Genomic DNA, 19,506 nt, shown 5'->3' with positions numbered 1-19,506 from the left:
GAGTCTTTTCCAATGAGTCAACTCTTCGGAGGTGGCCAAAGTACTGGAGTTTCAGCTTTAGCATCATTCCTTCCAAAGAAATCCCAGGGCTGATCTCCTTCAGAATGGACAGGTTGGATCTCCTTGCAGTCCAAGGGACTCTCAAGCGTCTTCTCCATCACCACAGTTCAAAAGCATCAATTCTTCAGCGCTCAGCTTTCTTCATGGTCTAACTCTCATATCCATACATGACCACTGGAAAAACCATAGCCTTGACTAGACGAACCTTTGTTGGCAAAGTAATGTCTCTGCTTTTGAATATGCTGTCTAGGTTGGTCATAACTTTCCTTCCAAGGAGTAAGTGTCTTTTAATTTCATGGCTGCAGTCACCATCTGCAGTGATTTTGGAGCCCCCAAAATAAAGTCTGACACTGTTTCCAGTGTTTCCCCATCTATACATATACCTACTTATAAAAAGTACAGTGATAAGAAAACTTACTGAAAGTGTGAAATAATAGTTTAAAGCCAGCCTTCACATTATACTAGACTGGACTAGAAAATAACATATCTGTTTGCAAATCCTTCAGTGAGTAAATCCCTCCCGCTCATTAAAATTAAAAATTTACCAAGCTATGATAAATATAAAAGAGGCAGCTGGTAATTCACAATGGTCTGCAAGAGCATTAATTATCGATTCTTTGGCTGATTTCAATACAGCAGCTTGCCCTCTCATGCCACTTTTACCCAATTTATCACACAATATTAGAAGTTGGAGGCAAAAGAAGAATCAGTCTCCTCCTGTGATCCAAAAAAGAAATGGTTACATAATTCCTGATGAAAACAAGTTTCTTGAAAATGGTGAAGACTTTTTGCTATTTTGATAGTGGAGACTATGGTGTAGATAGAATTTTGATATTCAACACAGAATCTGACTTAGACAATTTGGCAAAATACAGGGACTGGGCATGTGATGGAACATTTAAATGTCATCCAGGTATGCACTACCAATTATTCACATTATATATGGATAAGAAATAGCAGCATCTCTCTTGTGCTGATTTTACTTCCAAGGAAATCTAAAGAGACTTAACAGTAGTCTTGTTTTTTAATATCCTAACCTACATCTGATATTAGATCTCAAATCCTTAATGATCAACTTTGATAAAAGAAGTATCATTGCTTTCTCTAAGGTATACCCAAATACAATTATAATCATGAATGAACACATATTTAACTATATTCAAATAATTTTTGTATTTTCATTTTTCATGATAAAATCTTGTTCAGTTCAGTTCAGTCGCTCAGTCGTGTCCGACTGTTTGCGACCCCATGAATTGATTTTCATTATTAATTTTTCATGTTTCCATTACATCCTTTTCAATGTCTCTCTTGTATGTTAATTTTTGTTATTATATGTTTTAAGGCAAAATTGTCTTTTGGCCACTAAGTTGTGCAAGACAAATGATTGCAGCAAAAATGCTTAGAGCGAAAATACCGGATACACTTTTCACCCCTCCAACCCTTCCCCAGGGTATTGGACTTCAGTTATGTTGCTCCATCTTGATTTCTCACCTCTTTCTCAAAGAGCTGGGGAAGTTGAGGACAGGTTGGAGGGCCTTAAGTTCTTTGGATACATTGTGGTAAAATATATACTGGTAAACACACCCTTATTTATTATAATATGACCACGTCTTTCAGCATAACACCAGGACATTATTATAATATGTTTCCTTTTTTCTGTTGTGTCAAATATCTACTTTAATTGCTCTTGTTTGGCAAGGGTAGTGCTCAGGGAGAGAGAAGAGCCCCCTTCTGCCCTGCTCCCAAGAAGTGGGTTCAAAAGTGGGAGGAGAGCCCCTCCTATCTTGTGCACACTTGCAAGTCCAGCACCAGCACGTCATTAAAGCTCACCAGAGAATAGTTCTCACAAAAGCTAGAAAACGCAGGTTGCAAAGTTTTTCCTGCTTGCTAATGCAGAGAAGATACAGAATATGCTGTTTATGCAAAACAGACCATCTAGTTTAAAAAAAAAAACTGACCTGGGGGCAGTTTCAACCTTTTCTGCTCATAGGTTTTCCTGCTTTTCTCCAGGAATCATCTTTGTAAATCCCTGTGTAGTACCAGGTGCTTGTACATGTTAATTTCTATATCTGTGGAAGGTAATCTTTGTAAATTTGAAGGCTGCTTATAATTAAAGGTATTTATACCAAGTATGAAACTTATGCTGCTGCTGCTGCTGCTGCTAAGTCACTTCAGTTGTGTCCGACTCTGTGCGACCCCATGGACAGCAGCCCACTAGGCTCCCCCATCCCTGGGATTCTCCAGGCAAGAACACTGGAGTGGGTTGCCAGTTCCTTCTCCAGTGCATGAAAGTGAAGAGTGAAAGTGAAGTCGCTCAGTCGTGTCCGATTCTCAGCGACCCCATGGACTGCAGCCTACCAGGCTCCTCCATCCATGGGATTTAGTAATAGAACAAACACTCTTTAAAAGGTTATTCCTAAATATCATATTTTCCCTAAGACATAGAATTACACTATCTATTTTTTAGAGACAACTTCAGGAATAAATGTGTCTCTAAAGCAACCAGTTGTATGTGAAGTTGGAAACACTAACCATATCATCCCTCTCCCCTTTTTCCTGATTCCTGGGAGGCTGAGGCAATATCAGTAATGGATACACTTAGATATGGGCAAGATACACATTTAACAAGCTCCACAAAGGAAAGCTTGTTTGCCACATCACTATGCTCTCCAAAGTCAGTTGGGATTATGGCAAAGGGCAACTGTAACCATCTCTTATTTTAGTGCAGAGAAATGTCCTTGGTAGTCAGAATTACCCACTTTATACAAGGCAGTCTTCAAAATGTTTCTAAATATCATAATTCACCATTATAGAGACCATGTTATTAGAGAAAATAAAATTATTAAGCTGGAGTAAGAGGTCAGGCTGTCCAGTATTAACATGCCGTAACAACACAGAAGTTGCAGTAAAGTAACCTGACCTTCCTGTTACAAGTGAAAATCAGGGTAAGCTTTTACTGTTATATTAACAATTATGTAATCCTCTAAAGGTGGCTTTTATGACATGAAGGATTCAACATTTTTAGTCCATATTGTGTGCATCTGTGCTAAGTTGCTTCATTTGTGTTTGGCTCTTTCCAACCCCATGGACTGTAGCCCAGGCTCCTCTGTTCATGGGATTATCCAGGCAATAATATTTGGAGTGGGTTGTCATGCCCTCTTCCAGGGGATATTCCCCACCCAAGGATGGAACCCACATCTCCTGTGGCTATTGCATTGTAGGCAGATTCTTTACCGCTTAGCCACCAGGGAAGCCCTTAGTCCACATTAGGACCATTCTTAAATTGAATCTTTTCTCTCATGAGTAGAATGACATCTAAATGAGTAGAATAACACCTTTCTAAAAGGTGCTCCCTTGGGAACTAATGACCATAATGAACATACATAGTTGACCAGTTGTTATAGAGAAATAATTCCATTTGCTAAGCACTTCTTGATCACCTACTGTCAAACATGGTGAGACAAGATGAATAAAAGATCCAGAATCTGCCTTTCAGAAGGATATAATCTTTCTGAGAAAACAAAAAGGTTTTAGAAAATAGAAAGTAAGACAAGGTAGAATATGAAGTAGAAATAATAAATGCTACAGGAGAGATTGCAATGAAAAGGAATGTTAGGGGAGGCCCAGAGCTTGGCAAGAAGGTAGGGAAACCAACATGAACAAAATGCTACTGGGCAAAAGAGCATGGCAGGTTTAGGACACAGTGAAGAACCTTGGGAAATGAAGCTATTACCAGGAGAAGTGGTAGATGATAAGCAAGTTTCATCCAAGGAAAAGGAAATTTTCAACTGATTTCACAAACAATGAAATTATGGAAGTGAAAATGAGTTGTGCAAGCAAATGGCAGAGGCACACAGAATTAACTCAAAGATTAACCACGCTGCTGCTGCTAAGTCGCTTCAGTCGTGTCTGACTCTGTGCGACCCCATAGATGGCAGTCCACCAGGCTCCCCTGTCCCTGGGATTCTCCAGGAAAGAACACTGGAGTGGGTTGCCATTTCCTTCTCCAATGCATGAAAGTGAAAAGGGAAAGTGAAGTCGCTCAGTCGTGTTCAACCCTCAGCGACCCCATGGATTGCAGCCTTCCAGGCTCCTCCGTCCATGGGATTTTCCAGGCAAGAGTACTGGAGTCGGGTGCCATTGCATATGAAACCTGAAAACTTAGGATGGGCTTTTGCTATAATGGATTCATGAAGGAATTAGAGTTGATGGTGGAGTCCATGAGACTAGACAGAAAAAAACCAAACTGAGAACACGAGGGAAGGACTGCGTTAAGAAATGGTTCAAAGGAAACTAAGGTTCTGAAGATCAGGCCTAGGACAGTCCCTGATGGACAGTGGTTATTCAGTGGATGGTTATTTGAATGGGTAGCTAATAAGTAAAGTTCAGATGCTGATCCTGGGTGATCAAGACATTGATAGACAGTAAGCGATTCATGGGGTCGGACATGACTGAGCGACTGAACTGAACTGAACTGAAATGAGGGATAGTAGTGTCATAAGCACCCTCAAAGTGGCTCAGCTATCTCTGAGATGACCCCAAAATGATTGCTCAAGGTCAGTTCATTTAATTCAGTTTTTCAGAAATCAAATACACTAGCTTAGTGGTACATAAGAGAGCTTTTAAATATAATAGCTTTTAAATAGCTTTTATTTATTTTTTTTAATTTTATTTTATTTTTAAACTTTACAATATTGTATTAGTTTTCCCAAATATCAAAATGAATCTGCCACAGGTATACCCACGTTCCCCATCCTGAACCCTCCACTCTCCTCCCTCCCCTACCCTCCCTCTGGGTCGTCCCAGGGCACCAGCCCCAAGCATCCAGTACCGTGCATCAAACCTGGACTGGCGACTCGTTTCATACATGATATTATACATGTTTCAATGCTATTCTCCCAAATCTCCCCACCCTCTCCCTCTCCCACAGAGGCCATAAGACTGATCTATACATCAGTGTCTCTTTTGCTGTCTCGTACACAGGGTTATTGTTACCATCTTTCTAAATTCCATATATATGCATTAGTATACTGTATTGGTGTTTTTCTTTCTGGCTTACTTCACTCTGTATAATAGGTTCCAGTTTCATCCATCTCATTAGAACTGATTCAAATGTACTCTTTTTAATGGCTGAGTAATACTCCATTGTGTATATGTACCACAGCTTTCTTATCCATTCATCTGCTGATGGACATCTAGGTTGCTTCCATGTCCTGGCTATTATAAACAGTGCTGTGATGAACATTGGGGTACAACTGCCTTATGATCCAGCAATCCCACTGCTGGGCATACACACTGAGGAAACCAGAAGGGAAAGAGACACATGTACCCCAATGTTCATCACAGCACTGTTTATAAATAGCTTTTAAATACTTCCCTTCTTGCCTAGCTGGCTTCGACGTTCATGATTTTGGAAAGATGGAGCCATATTAGGGGTTGAGAGATAGGCTAACTTTCCTCCATATTCTTCTTTTACAGAAAAGACTGTTGATTGAGCTGACTATGCTTTCAATGAGTAAATATTTTGCATGGGCTCGTTTGCACGTGAACATGTTCACTTTACACTGAACAGCATGCGATTTTGCCTGAATATAATAAGCTGTTCCCATCAGGGCAGTTCTGCTCACCTTCGTAGCCTTCAGAATAGCTGTCACTCCTTCTCTCTTCCTGCTCCTGGTCTTAAATCATTTCTTTTTTGTTATCGCTTTGGCTGAAAGCTCCCATAATAGCTTCTTCCTTAAGCACAGGGACATGGAAATCAGTGCAACAGTCACAATAGCCTAGCTGGTGTGAAGGACCGGAAAGACCAGGCAGTGATGAGAAACAAGCCAACGCACAGTATTACATTAGCAGAGAAGATACAGGCTACTGCCTCGTTCTTGAAACTCTACACCCTGTTTTATTTTCAAGTTTATAACTTCGCAACATTTCTTTGCAAGGGAATACTTTTTGTAGAAAAGCCAAAACAAGCAGTATTTAATCTGAGACTAGAGATCTCTAATACTTTTATATTTCTTCCATCGTTACATGTTGGTGGTGCCATTTAGTTGGTTATTCCTGGATCCATTGTTTTTAGGTAGTTACTGTATCTTTAGTTCTAATTAAAAACCTCTCGAGGGGAGGATTTGAAAGCTATGAAGGTGCTGCCACCTTGAGGATTCTTCCCGTCCATTTAGAGATTCATCGGTTCAAACAAGAGTCACCAAGCTGTGGTCTCTTTCATTCTATAAAGAAACTGAAGTAAACTATAGTTCTCCCATTTGGGATATTGCAGAACATGGAGACATACATCTTGATGGCTAATGGCGCTTTATACTCTTAAGCTGGATGTTTCAGAATCAGGTACTACAAGCATTGATGTGAAGTGGTCTTTCACATTTTCCTTACTGGTGACTTTTGGACTCACATGAACTTTATCATGCAATTTCTCACCTTTACTTTCTATAAACAAGATAAAATCATTGGAGAAAGAAGATAGGGTATTATTTCATTCCAATTGAAATGGACCCTATGATCCTTGCCTGTCCCCACCCCCATGTCCTCTGCCTGCCTTTTGTCTGTGGAAAACTTAAGTCAAAGAATAATTTTAATCAGGGAAATGCAGAAGCAAAGGAAAACAGTCAAGGGAGACCAAATAAGAATAATGTTGTCAATAGGCATAGTCAAGGACCGTTAGTCATTTCTCAAGGGCTACAGATAATGAGGTTTTCCTGGTAGCTCAGATGGTAAAGAATCTGCCTGCAATGCAAGAGACCTGGGTTCAATCCTTGGGTCAAGAAGATCCCCTGGAGGAGGAGAGCATGACAACCCACTCCAATGTTCTTGCCTGGAGAACTCCATGGAAAGAGAAGCCTGAAGGGCTACAGTCCATGGGGTTACAAAGAGTCGGACACAACTGAGCAACTTTCACTTTCATAGATAATATTCTGAGCCACATCCCGTGAGTTCTTTTATAGATACTAAAACACCAGGTAGGAGAAGTTAAGTACATGATCTACCCACAATAGAAGCTGTCACAATTTTGAGAATTGGCCTCAAAGAAATGGGAACAAATGGACCCTGGAACTTAAGATTAACTGTACCTAAAACAACCAAGATGACTCTGATCAGACTAATGATGACCAATTTAAAGATGACTGTCACAGCTGACTGTGCTGTTTCTACCTGTAGCCCCTTTCTTCTGTCTCTTGCCCCACTGGTTGCCAGTGGGTGGTGGGAGTCAGCCTTTGGACTGTCCCCCCTCCCCCCTCCCCAGATGCAGCATCTGCAATAGCAAACTGTCCTTTCCACCAAGCTGGCCTGTTTATTGGCTTTTGAGCAACAAGCAATGTGACCCACTCACCTTTTGGTAACAATTGACACTAAGAACTAACAAAGTACAGATATAGTCACAGAAAGAGAATGACAAAACCCTAACCTTTCCAACTCTTCCAAATGCTATCAATTCTTTCAGCATTAAAGCTGTAACTAGGCCAACGGTGCTCTAAAAAATCCCCTGCTCAGAAAACAGAGGAGTTATGGATGGTATCTCTCACTCCTAGATTTATGAAAAGGGACAGGATGGTTGCCAAATCCATTATCATCTACAAATGAAAAGATAAGGATATATTACCAAAGGTATTCTTTATTGACTAGTCCTCATTTGATGAGCTTTAGTTCTATGTATACCAGTTTGATGTATTTTTTTTAAAAAAAAGCTTATACAGTCTGTTAATTCAGGGGATTTTTTCTATTTCTTGGCTTTCAGGACTCTTTCTCATTAACCCTTTAGTACTTTCCTTGTGAATTCTTCAGGATTATGTTTACCAAGATGCCTGCTTCCGGCATGCTGAGGAAAGGAAGACTTGAACTTCTACTGAACCTGAGGCCTCAGCACAGCTATGGGGGCAGAAATGGTTCCATTTCCCCCATTAAAAAGCTTTCATTTGCAAAAGCCACAGATGAAATTTCATCTGCTTTGCATCAGTGTAGTTTATAACTTGAAAGAACTTGGCATCACCACCTTAAATCCCATTATTGGTATTTCCCCCTTTGAGGGGAAATAATACATTTACGGCTTGGTTTTTGTTTATTTAGATTTTGTTTAAAAAATAAATCACGGGGTGCCTTCACATTCTTCACCCCTCATTCAAAAGCTTTATTCTGGGCTGCTCTGAACTGATCATCTCTGGGATGATAGCCATATGTGGTTTTTTTTTGTTTTTTTTTTTGGTCTCCATGTGCTTTGCCAAGCAACCTGGGACTCTGTTGGCACTTACAAACACCCTCTTGGATTGCTGAATCCACTTGCACCAGAAACACTGCTTTCTCTAGAGGAAAATTAAATGCCATGTTTTTTATTTTTTCCTTAGAAAATGTAATCATGGGACAAACATGCTTTCTCTTTCTGCATATTCTCATACTACAAAGATGTACCCAGTATGTACTTTTTGTTGTTATTCCTAAGTTGCCATATCCAACTCTTTGAAACCCCATGGACTGTAGCCCACCAGACTCCTCAGTCCATGGGATTTCCCAGGCAAGAATACTGGAGCAGGTTGCCATTTCCTTCTCCAGGGGATCTTCCTGACCCAGAGATCAAACCCTTGTCTCCTGAATTGGCAGGTGGATTCTTTACCACTGAGCTACCAGGAAAGCCCCAGGTACTGATTAGACCCATAAAATGTAGTTTAATTTGAGGACCCCCAAGTTATTGTGATTAAACATTGACAGCCACATGGAGGAGTCTATGGAGCTCACTGCAGGACACATCTGTTTCTGTTCAAAAAGAAGATTTTTGAGGATGAGAACTGGTCTTTCCTATTTAGAGAGTAGTTATTTATTGATTAAGGACCTACATGAATGAGAGGGGAAAAAAGAGAAAATAAAAAAGAGGTACTTTCTGGAAGGTGGTTGAGTGCTACTAGCAGTCACCAGTGGCTTTGCTCAGAGAGTCCTAGGTGATGGGGAGGAGTCCAGTCCATTTTATCCCTTCCACAGATGGTATTAATATTCCCCAGAATTAACCATTTTCATTTCTGCATGTGTGAAATGCAAAAATAGTGGTGAAATGAATACAAAATCTACTGGAATAAGCCCCCATTTCATTCTGGCATGAACTTCTTTATCTCCTCTTTTGGCTAGGTTTCTTCTCCCTGAACCAAGCCCTTGTAACTTAGCTCCTCTTAGCTGTTAGCACTTGTAACTTAACTTAGCGATCATGATCAGTATGCATCTCTGATTTAACATTCATTCTGACAGTACGGAGAAACATTTTTGGCCATAAAGTATTTGGCTGAATTGAATAGGTTTTGCCCCATAAGCGAGAGAGAGGACAAATCTTTGCCAAAAGCATAGTGGCGACATTCTTCTTTCAAATAAAATTTAAAAAGCAAAATGTTTATCTTATTCTGCAATTCTAAAAATAAAGGAAGGGGAAAATGCAATTGTTGCGGTTCTAGACAGGTGAAGTCATAAGACATAATAGATTTTGTGATTCATATTCCATAGCATGTTATCCTGCCCCAATAGCAGAAGCACTTGAAAAAATATTTAACTCAATGACAAAATTACATGCTATTTGTCCTCTCTCTCTTCTTCATCAGAAAACAGAAATAAAATGTGACTTACAAGGTAAGTACGATACAGATAGTTAGAACAATGAGAATTTCAAGATAAGCAGCTGACTTAATCACATGAGTTTCTATTGCCAATCTTAGATAACAATAGAATAATGGTAACTATAAACTGGGTACTGGGTTAGAAGCTTTAGAGCTGTCATCTCATTTAGTCCTCCCAGCCTTACAAGGAAGTTGCTTTTATTTTTCCATTTTACTCTGACACTTAATGAAATGGGACAATTTGCCCAAAGTAATACAATAGGAAATGGCAGATCAGAATTCAAGTACCTGGAGTTCAACTCCAGAAAGCACCCAGGTATAGCTGCACAGTGAGGATCAACCCATTAGCATCAGTCATTTATTCTATTTCCATTTTAAGATTCTTATTTATGGTGACAATTAACCTTGGTTCATATTGTCCTTTAGGTGGTGACTTGGGGTGTCTACGAATTTCCCTGGTGGCTCAGACAGTAAAGCGTCTGTCTACAATGCGGGAGACCTGAGTTCAATCCCTGGATTGGAAAGATCCCCTGTAGAAGGAAATGGCAGCCCACTCCAGGACTATTGCCTGGAAAATCCCATGGACAGAGGAGCCTGGGAGGCTACAGTCCACGGGGTCCCAGAGTCGGACACGATTGAGCAACTTCACTTGGGTGTCTACAGCACCTAAATTCATTTCAAGGAAGATCTAAAAAAAAAAAAACCCTGCCCAGTTTTGTGTGTTTTTCCAAGTTATAGTGAATAAGGGAACAGTCATTTAAAAATAACAGCATTTCTAAAAAGCCGAAAGAATTCAATTTTAGATAAAATAAGTAGGCAGTCTAATATTTAGGTATAAAAATAGACAGAACGAAAGACCTGGCAGTTGAACAATGCATTCATTCTGTCACTCCATTAGAAATTTTACCAAAAAAAATAGCTTAATCTGCTCTATTTAAAATAGCACTTCCTTGGCAATCCAGTGACTAAGACGCTATGCTTCCAGTGCAGGGGGTGCAAGTTCAGTCCCTTGTCAGGGAACTAGAGACCATGTGCTATGTGGTGCAGACAAAAAAGTATAAAGAATTTGTTTTAATTAAAATAATAAAATAGACGAACAAAGACCTACTGTATGGCATGGGGAACTCTGCTTAATATTCTGTAATAACCTAAAGGGAAAAGAACTTGAAAAAGAATGGAAATATCTATAACTGAATCACTTTGCTGTACATCTGAAACTAACGCTACATTGTTATCTACTCCAACATAAAATTTAAACAGTTTAAAAAGTTTAAAGAATAAACTGTAAACTTTTAGTAGTTTTATAATTTTGGCAACAGCAAACAGCTTTCTGGCTTTAGAACTAATCATTGAGCTAGGAAAAGAGATTCCTAGAGCATTGTTTGGGAGAAGGCAGAGGCACCCCACTCCAGTACTCTTGCCTGGAAAATCCCATGGACGGAGGAGCCTGGTAGGCTGCAGTCCATGGGGTCGCAAAGAGTCGGACACGACTCAGTGACTTCACTTTCACTTTTCACTTTCATGCATCGGAGAAGGAAATGGCAACCCACTTCAGTGTTCTTGCCTGGAGAATCTCAGGGACGGCGGGGCCTGGTGGGCTGCCGTCTCTGGGGTCGCACAGAGTCGGACACAACTGAAGCGATTTAGCAGCAGCAGCAGCAGCAGAGCATTGTTTTATTGGCTGAGGCAGGATGTCCCTTATTATTTTGTCATGTGAAGAACAAAAGGAGCAACACAGATCCACTGTGTTGGTAAGATCAACTTACCCCTATGGATCTTCATCACCTCCATCTACCTATGAATCTGCAACATGGTGTTCTCATGAATAAGCAGTGTTACAGTGTGCCTTTTAAGGGGTCATCATACTTTGAGATGCTAATTACCACAGCAGGTAAAGAGATAGGGTTGAAAGAGTTCCCTTCAATTTTTCACGGTTCACATACCAGACAGGAGTGTGCAAGGTCAATTTACAGCAGAGGGCAGAGGTGGCTATGAAAGCCTTTCCCTTAATTTTATTTTAAAAAAATAATAAGCACAGTGGATTCGGGAAGTCATTTTAATGAACTTTTAAAGTCTTTCCTTGGTAACTACAGGCATATAATATCTTTATTTTAGAATAATAAAATATTATTATTTTATCTTTATTTTATAATATCTAATATCTTTATTTTTCCATAACTAAAATTAGTAATAAAGAAAGCCTCAGGAATTTTTGAGAATATAATAAAAGTCTAATTTATTAGGCTTTTATTCACCTCAAAACAATCCATTTAGTGCTTCTTTCTCATCTCCATAGGTAACAAAAGAGACGTTTGCAAAGGCTCTCCACACACATGCAGATTTGCATCAGGAAAAAATAAAAGGATCTTAATGCCGTTCAAAAGTAAAATGATATTTAAATAATGAGGAATGCTCACATTGTTTTCTTGTTAAAAACACACACTTCTTTGTTTCCACTGCACAGTGATTCCATTCCTACATTTTCTTCAGAAGCTGGAGAAACATCAGCTCTCCCTTGTGCTTTCTCAAGCTTCCTTGGCTTCGAGTGGTTTACAAGTTCCCCTGAAGCCCTGAGGGAATCTGATGACCATTCGTCACCTGAATTGTAAATACCAAACTTGTAAAGATCATGATATTATTGATAGACTATGTATAAAAGGTTCCTGAATCATTTCAGATGAATGCAAAGTTTAAGTTTTATTTGGTCGAAGTTGCTTTCTGTTGCTTGGGAATTTCATTTATGGTCTAGGATGTGGCCATAGTTTGAATAAGGTCCCTTGCTTGTGAAAAGCCCAGCCTGACGAAAGGGATAAATCACCTCTTATCCATGATGTTGCATACAAAACATGAGCCACCTCACTGCTTTTTCTGGGCACTTCATTATTCCCATTGCTGTCAGACTCCTTGGTAATCCCATTTTAGAAAGCTGAACAAACTTGAAGTGTCACAGAGCAATAAGACACCGCTGCCCTGGAAGGTAGGTGGATAAGCCACCTCTCCTCTCAGACAAGTATAAGTAACTTGGCCTATTCATATATGGGCCATTTTTAGACAAGGAAACCCACCTTCTCTTCTCTAGATTTTGTGTGCATTTTCTCACATGTTTGCACTGGCTCACGCATCAGTGTCTTTCCTTTCTGATGAAACGCCATCACCTTTGCTTCAGCTTCCTTTTGCCCTCAGCCTCTGTTCTCCATCAGAAATGATTCCTGGGATGTTCAAAGTGAGCATCTGACTAGTACATAATGATAAGAAGCACTTCAAACTGCAGATTATCTTTGAAATCCTCTAGGAGAATTGTTTTCTTAGGAAAAAACCAACAGTAACTTTCATTACTATATTTTACTAAAATGAAGTCTTCCATCCTACACAATAAAAATAAAGAGAACAATCCCCTTCCACCAAAGACACAGATTAAATGACACCCAGGAGAGGCAGTGAGCTAAGGTGGAAAGAGACCCTGAGATGGACACAGAGCCTACTGGACTCAGTGCCTTTGAGTAAGCACTGGATTACCAGAGCCTACTGGACTCAGTGCCCTTGAGTAAGTACTGGATTACTCTGGGCCTCTGTGGAAGCAACTTAGGTTTCCATTGATAGATGAATGGATAAAGAACATATACATAGATAGATATCTACATATGTGTATATCATATACATATATATATGCCTATTATTTAGCCATGAAAAAGAATAAAATCTTGCCATTTGCACTAACATGGGTAAGTGGGCTTTATGCTAACTGAAATATGATGCTAAGTGAAATAAGACAGAGAAAATACTGTATGATATCACTTATATGAGGAATCCAAAAACAAAGCAAATGAACAAACAAAACAGAAATAGGCTCGTAGATGCAGAGAACAAACTGGTGGTTGCCATGGGGGCAGGGAGGAGGACAGATGAAATTGGTGAAGGGAATTCAGAGGTACAAACTTCCAGCTATAAAATGAATAAGTCACAGGGATGTAACACATACATAGGGAATATAGCCACTGACTTTGGTGATATACAGCCTCACTGAGATGACCGTTTCATAATGTATAAAAATATCAAATCACTATGTTGTACACCTGAAACTAAGGTTGTATGCTAATGTAATGCAATTAAAAATAAAAAAGTGAAGATTTATGCTAGGTGACCACTAAAACTCTGTCCAGTCTTACGTATTAATATCATAATTTTATAAATACAACTGATGGCACAAACTTTGCTATTTGACTATGTCTCTTGTGCACGTGTACCTGGCCTTGTTTCACATATTTATTCAATAACAGCTCTTCTCTTTTACTTCTGTTTTGATAAGGAAATCATGCAGGTAAATCCAATTAGGGGCAGCCCTTCTCTCCAGGCCCCAGCAGAGCTACCAGCTGTGGGTCATTAGAAACCCCTCCACATTCAGGTGGTTCTCTTTCAAGAACTAATTAGAGCACTTCCATCAGGATTTTAACAAAAAAGTGTTGTCTGAGAATAACTCCAAAGCTATGTGGACAAAAGGGTAACCAACTTTATCAGACACTGAAAAAAACAGAACTGCTGTGAGTCAGCAGTTGGGGGCTGCGTTCTTTTTTTATCTCCCTCCCTGTTAACAAGTTAACCCATCTCAACACCTTTCTTCTGCCTTCTTGGGCATCTGCTCTATGAGGCCCTTATGAGTTGTGGGGTTCACTGGGTCTCTAGGACACTGTTCATCTGAGCTGCTGGGAATGCAGAGAAGACAACAGACCCCAGCTCCACAGACCCCTGCACCATTGTTGTGGGAGCTATTTGTGGAAAATTCTTATAACTTTGTTGTTTCTCTGCCTCTACCTTGGACCCAGTTTGTATGGATTAAGCTATCTCCTAATTCTCTCCTTCCCCAGGCTCTGAGTTTCTTCTTTCTATTTATTTGACTGTGTCGGGTCTTAGCTGAGTATGCGGGATCTTTCATTGCAGTGCAAGGACTCTCCAGTGTAGCACACGAGCTCAGCAGTTGCAGCTTTGGTAGTTGTGGCTCACCGGCTAAGTTGCTTCACAGCACTTGGGATCTTAAAAGTCGAACCCACATCCCTTGCATTGCAAGGCAAATTCTTAACCTCTGGACCCCCAGGGAATTCTCTGAGACAGCTTTCTCCATGATACACTGTCTGCTCTGCCCTACGCAGGGGCTGCTTCAGACATTTTCCTATCATTTTCTCCAACGTGGGTAGGCAATCATCTAAAATGAGAAGCTAAGCTAAGGGGTCAACAAACCCTAAGTGGTCCACTTGCATAGGCAGTCACTGGGATTACCTACAAAGATGTTTGATTCTTGAAACTTACTGAAGAGAAGAGGCTACTTAGGACTATTATTTAGACGGTAAGAACAAATTTGAGGGCAGGCCACCATGGGGAAAAAAGGCCTCCAGGAAACTGAAGAAAACTTGTCTGTAATTTATTTTTCTTCATTTTAAAGCATTCTCAGACCATATCAAAGGCCACTGATTCTTAACCTGCGCTTCACCCATACTTATAGATAATAACTATAAGCAATACTTACGAGCACTCACTATGTGCCGGGCACTGTCCTCAGTGCTTTTATTCATCCTCAGAACTACCTTTGAGAAAAGTAGCGTTACAGCCCCATTTCACAGGTGGGAAAGTATAGCTCAGAGAGGTTAAGTAATTTGCCCACAGTCACATAGTAGCAAATAGCAGAGCTTAGCTTTGAAATTAGGCAACCTGACTCCAGGTTTTTCTGCTCTCTTGCCTCTAAATATAGGATTCAGATGTACAAAAATTTGATTGGAATTGTGTGTATGCGGAGAAAGGAGGGTGATGACATGATTTGGCCTCATTAAATAGCAAATAATTTCCTGGATTCTCTTTCCTGTTTTTCAAAGCAGTTGCTTGACAAAAGCACATCTTATGTGAGAGACAAATGTTGTTTGTTTGTTTATTTTATGGGTCCCTATACATGCCTGGTGGAGAAGGCAATGGCACCCCACTCCAGTACTCTTGCTTGGAAAATCCCATGGATGGAGGAGCCTGGTAGGCTACAGTCCATGGGGGCGCAAAGAGTTGGACACGACTGAGCGACTTTACTTTCACTTTTCACTTTCATGCATTGGAGAAGGAAATGGCAACCCACTCCAGTGTTCTTGCCTGGAGAATCCCAGGGACGGGCGAGCCTAGTGGGCTGCCGTCTGTGGGGTCACACAGAGTCGGACATGACTGAAGCGACTTAGCAGCAGCAGCAGCATACATGCCTGGAAAATCCCATGGACAGAGGAGCCTACTAGGCTGCAGTCCATGGGGTCGCAAAGAGTTGGACACAACTGAGTGACTTCACTTTCTTTCTGGTAGCTTAGCTGGTAAAGAACCTGCCTGCAAAGCAGGGGACCCTGCAAGTCTACATTGCCACCCATAGGGAACAGTCTTATTTGTTTAATTGTTCTTTCAGTAAAATGGTGAAACATAAGGAGTCTCAATTGGGAAGAAACAAAGTAAAGGCATCCAGATTTTGAAAGGTCTTTTTTTGTCATGTTTCTACAACAAATCTATGTCTGTGTGAAATCAGATGAATTGGCAATATGGTTAGTTTGAGTTCTACTATCATCATGCTGGGCATTTTCTGAGAAGGAAATATAAGCACTTTCAGGCATGAGATAACTATTCATCATTTGGCAAGACTGAATCTCCATAGTCAGAGTGGTCAGATTCAGTAAACAGAATCCCAGCACTTGATGCTCCAAACGAGAATGTATGGGATACACTTAATATCAGGCTTCTTAATTATAAAAAGGTAAAGACACACACACACACACACACAAAACTTAAAATTAAACAGCACCACACAGCGGTGAAACCGGGAATAGCTACCATTTGAGGTAAGTACCAATATTTGTTCCCTTGGAAAACAGAAAATTGGTTCTTTGTTATTTTTCCAGAGAAGTTTAGGCATGATTGATATGGTGTTATTTTCTGTAAGAAAGAAACCATTTTTATGATGTTTTCACTTCTTGGCCTCTTGATAAGAACAACTGTTGACTGAATGTTAAACTTACAGATGAAAATGCTAACAATGAAAATGTACTTGTCATATTTTACTACATGTAGTTGAGTTTCTCATAGCCAAATGCATTTCAAAATACAATAATTCAAAAAAAACCACTATATTCTGCTCAGCAAAGGAAACCACCAACGTAATGAAAAGGGAACCTAGTAAATAGGAGATATTTGCCAATCATGTATCTGATAAGGGGCTAATATCCAAAATATATAAGGATATCATACAAATCAATAACAAAAAAAAATCTGATTAAAAAATCGGCAGAGGACCTGAACAGACATTTTTTCCAAAGAAGACATACAGATGGCCAACAGGTACATGAAAAGATGCTCCATATCATTAGCCATCATTGAAACTCGAGTCAAAACCACAATGAGATATCACCTCACACCTGTCAGAATGGCTATCATCAAAAAGACAAGAAATAGCAAGCGTCAGCGAGGACGTAGAGAAAAGGGAACCATTGGGCACTGCTGGTGGAAATGTAAACTGGCACAGCCACTGTGAGAATCAGTATGCAGATTTCTTTAAAAATTAATAGAACTACTATATGACTCAGCAATTCTGGGTATTTATCAGAAAAAAAGGAAAACACTAGTCTCAAAAGATTTATGCACTCCTATGTTCATTGCGTTATTTACAAAATACAAGACATGAAAGCAACCTAAATATTCATCAATAAATGACTGGCAAAGATGGGATATAGATATACAATGAAATGCTATCCATCATTTAAAAATAATGAAATCATATCACTTGTGGAAACATGAGTGGAGCTTGAGGGCATTATGCTAAATGAAATAAGTCAGAAAAAGATGACAAATACTGTATTATCTCTCTTTTACATGGACTCTGAAAACATTTTTTAAACAGCTCATAGATAAAGAGAACAGGTTGGTGGTTGCCAGAGGTGGAGGTGAGGGGTGGAAGAAATAGGTGAAATTTTTTTTTAAATAAACTTTAAAAAAAATTTATGAAAAAACACTATTGCCTTATTGCCTGAGAATTTTTCCTTTTATTCTTTGGTACAGAGAACATTTTGTTGCTAAATTTAATCTCCTGAAAATCAAATTTTATGACAGAAAATTTAGCACAAATGTAACCATAGGCATTACAGAGATGACATTAAATATATGAAAGTAAAATACACCTCTGATATTATAAACTGAGTTACAGTTTGGCTCATAATTTATTCCATGTGTGAAGTATAAAACAGCGATCTGAAAACCATTTCCACCTATTTCAATCTAAAGATATTACTTCTTCAGTTCTTTGAAGTGTGAAGACCTTAATTTCTAGAATGTATTCTGTTGGTGTCACAATGGGATGTTCATCTCTCCTCAACAATGCTTGATCTCTTAATACCTTTACTGACACCCTCAGTGGACAGCCTTCCTAGGCATTTCTCCATAAGTGAAGAGTTTTCAAGAGAACTTCAGCAGAATCACTGGTGTCTAAAGAGTCATTTTCTCATTATTTAACTTTTTAAGCCTTCTTGCTGTTAGGAAAAAACATGATTAGCAGCAGAGCTGCAAAATAATCTTTAGTTTAGAAGAATGCATGGTCAGGATCAGCACAGCTCAGATAGAGTCTCTGAATGGTTAACAGAGCATAAAAAATAAAGACAGCCCTTAGCACAGTTGAGTGACATACTGAGAGATGCCAGCCCTGGTGTTTTCAGTACTTTAAGAGTCTGAATATCCCCAGAACATAGAGAATGAAAGGTCCTGTATTAATCATATTTTTGTATTTTCTCTATTTTTTTTTAAAGCTCTAGGGCTTCACTTGCCATAGACAGACTGGCCCTCCCAGCACTAGTCAATTCCTAGAGACTGTAAAGAACTCACCTGCAAATGTGCCTTTCATATACAAACCAACCAACCGAGAGCCCATGCTCCCCAACTATCTCCTTTCTTGGACTCACATTTCAAACTACTACTCCTGTGTCCTACTCACCCCAAGACCAGGTATCAGACAACTCAGCACAGCCCATACACCCCTGAGACCACCCCTGAAATTATTCAAACTAGCCAATCCTATGCCTGCTTACCCTGCTTTGCCCATTCCTTTCCACAGAAACCACAAGAAAGGGTTTTTTTTTTTAATATTTTTTTTTATTGTGGTAAAAGTCACGTAATACAAAACACACTATTTTAACCATATTTAACTATACAGTTCAGTGGCACTGAGTACATTCACATTGTTGAATGTGAATGTGCAGCTCTCACCATCATCTGTCTCCTGAATTTTCACTTCCCTAAACTGAAACTCTGTCCCCATTAAACACTGCTTCAGTCGTGTCCAACTCTGTGCGACCCCATAGACAGCAGCCCACCAGGCTCCCCCATCCCTGGGATTCTCCAGGCAAGAACACTGGAGTGGGTTGCCATTTCCTTCTCCAATGCATGAAAGCGAAAAGTGAAATTGCTCAGTTGTGTCCGACTCTTAGCGACCCCATGGACTGTAGCCTACCAGGCTCCTCCATCCATGGGATTTTCCAGGCAAGAGTACTAGAGTGGGGTGCCATTGCCTTCTCTGCATTAAACACTAAGTCCCCATGACTCCACCACCACCACCCTCAGCCCCTGGCATCTACCGATGTACTCTCTGACTCTGTGAATTTGACTATTCTAGGTATCTCGTATAAGTGGGATCAAATCATATTTGTCTGCACCTACTGTATATTGGAATGCATTTTTAAGGTTAACTTCATGTATGTCCTACAAACAGATTGTACCTTCTTTTCTTCCCCCTGAACTTTACAGTAGGTTCTCATGAGTTATCTATTTTTGCCCATACTTTCTCTTTGCTTTCCCT

The sequence above is a fragment of the Bison bison genome, unplaced genomic scaffold (genome assembly GCF_000754665.1).
Source record: "Bison bison bison isolate TAMUID 2011002044 unplaced genomic scaffold, Bison_UMD1.0 scf7180017864035, whole genome shotgun sequence".
NCBI classification, from domain to species: Eukaryota; Metazoa; Chordata; class Mammalia; order Artiodactyla; family Bovidae; genus Bison; species Bison bison.
Note: the sequence above shows the minus strand (reverse complement) of the source record.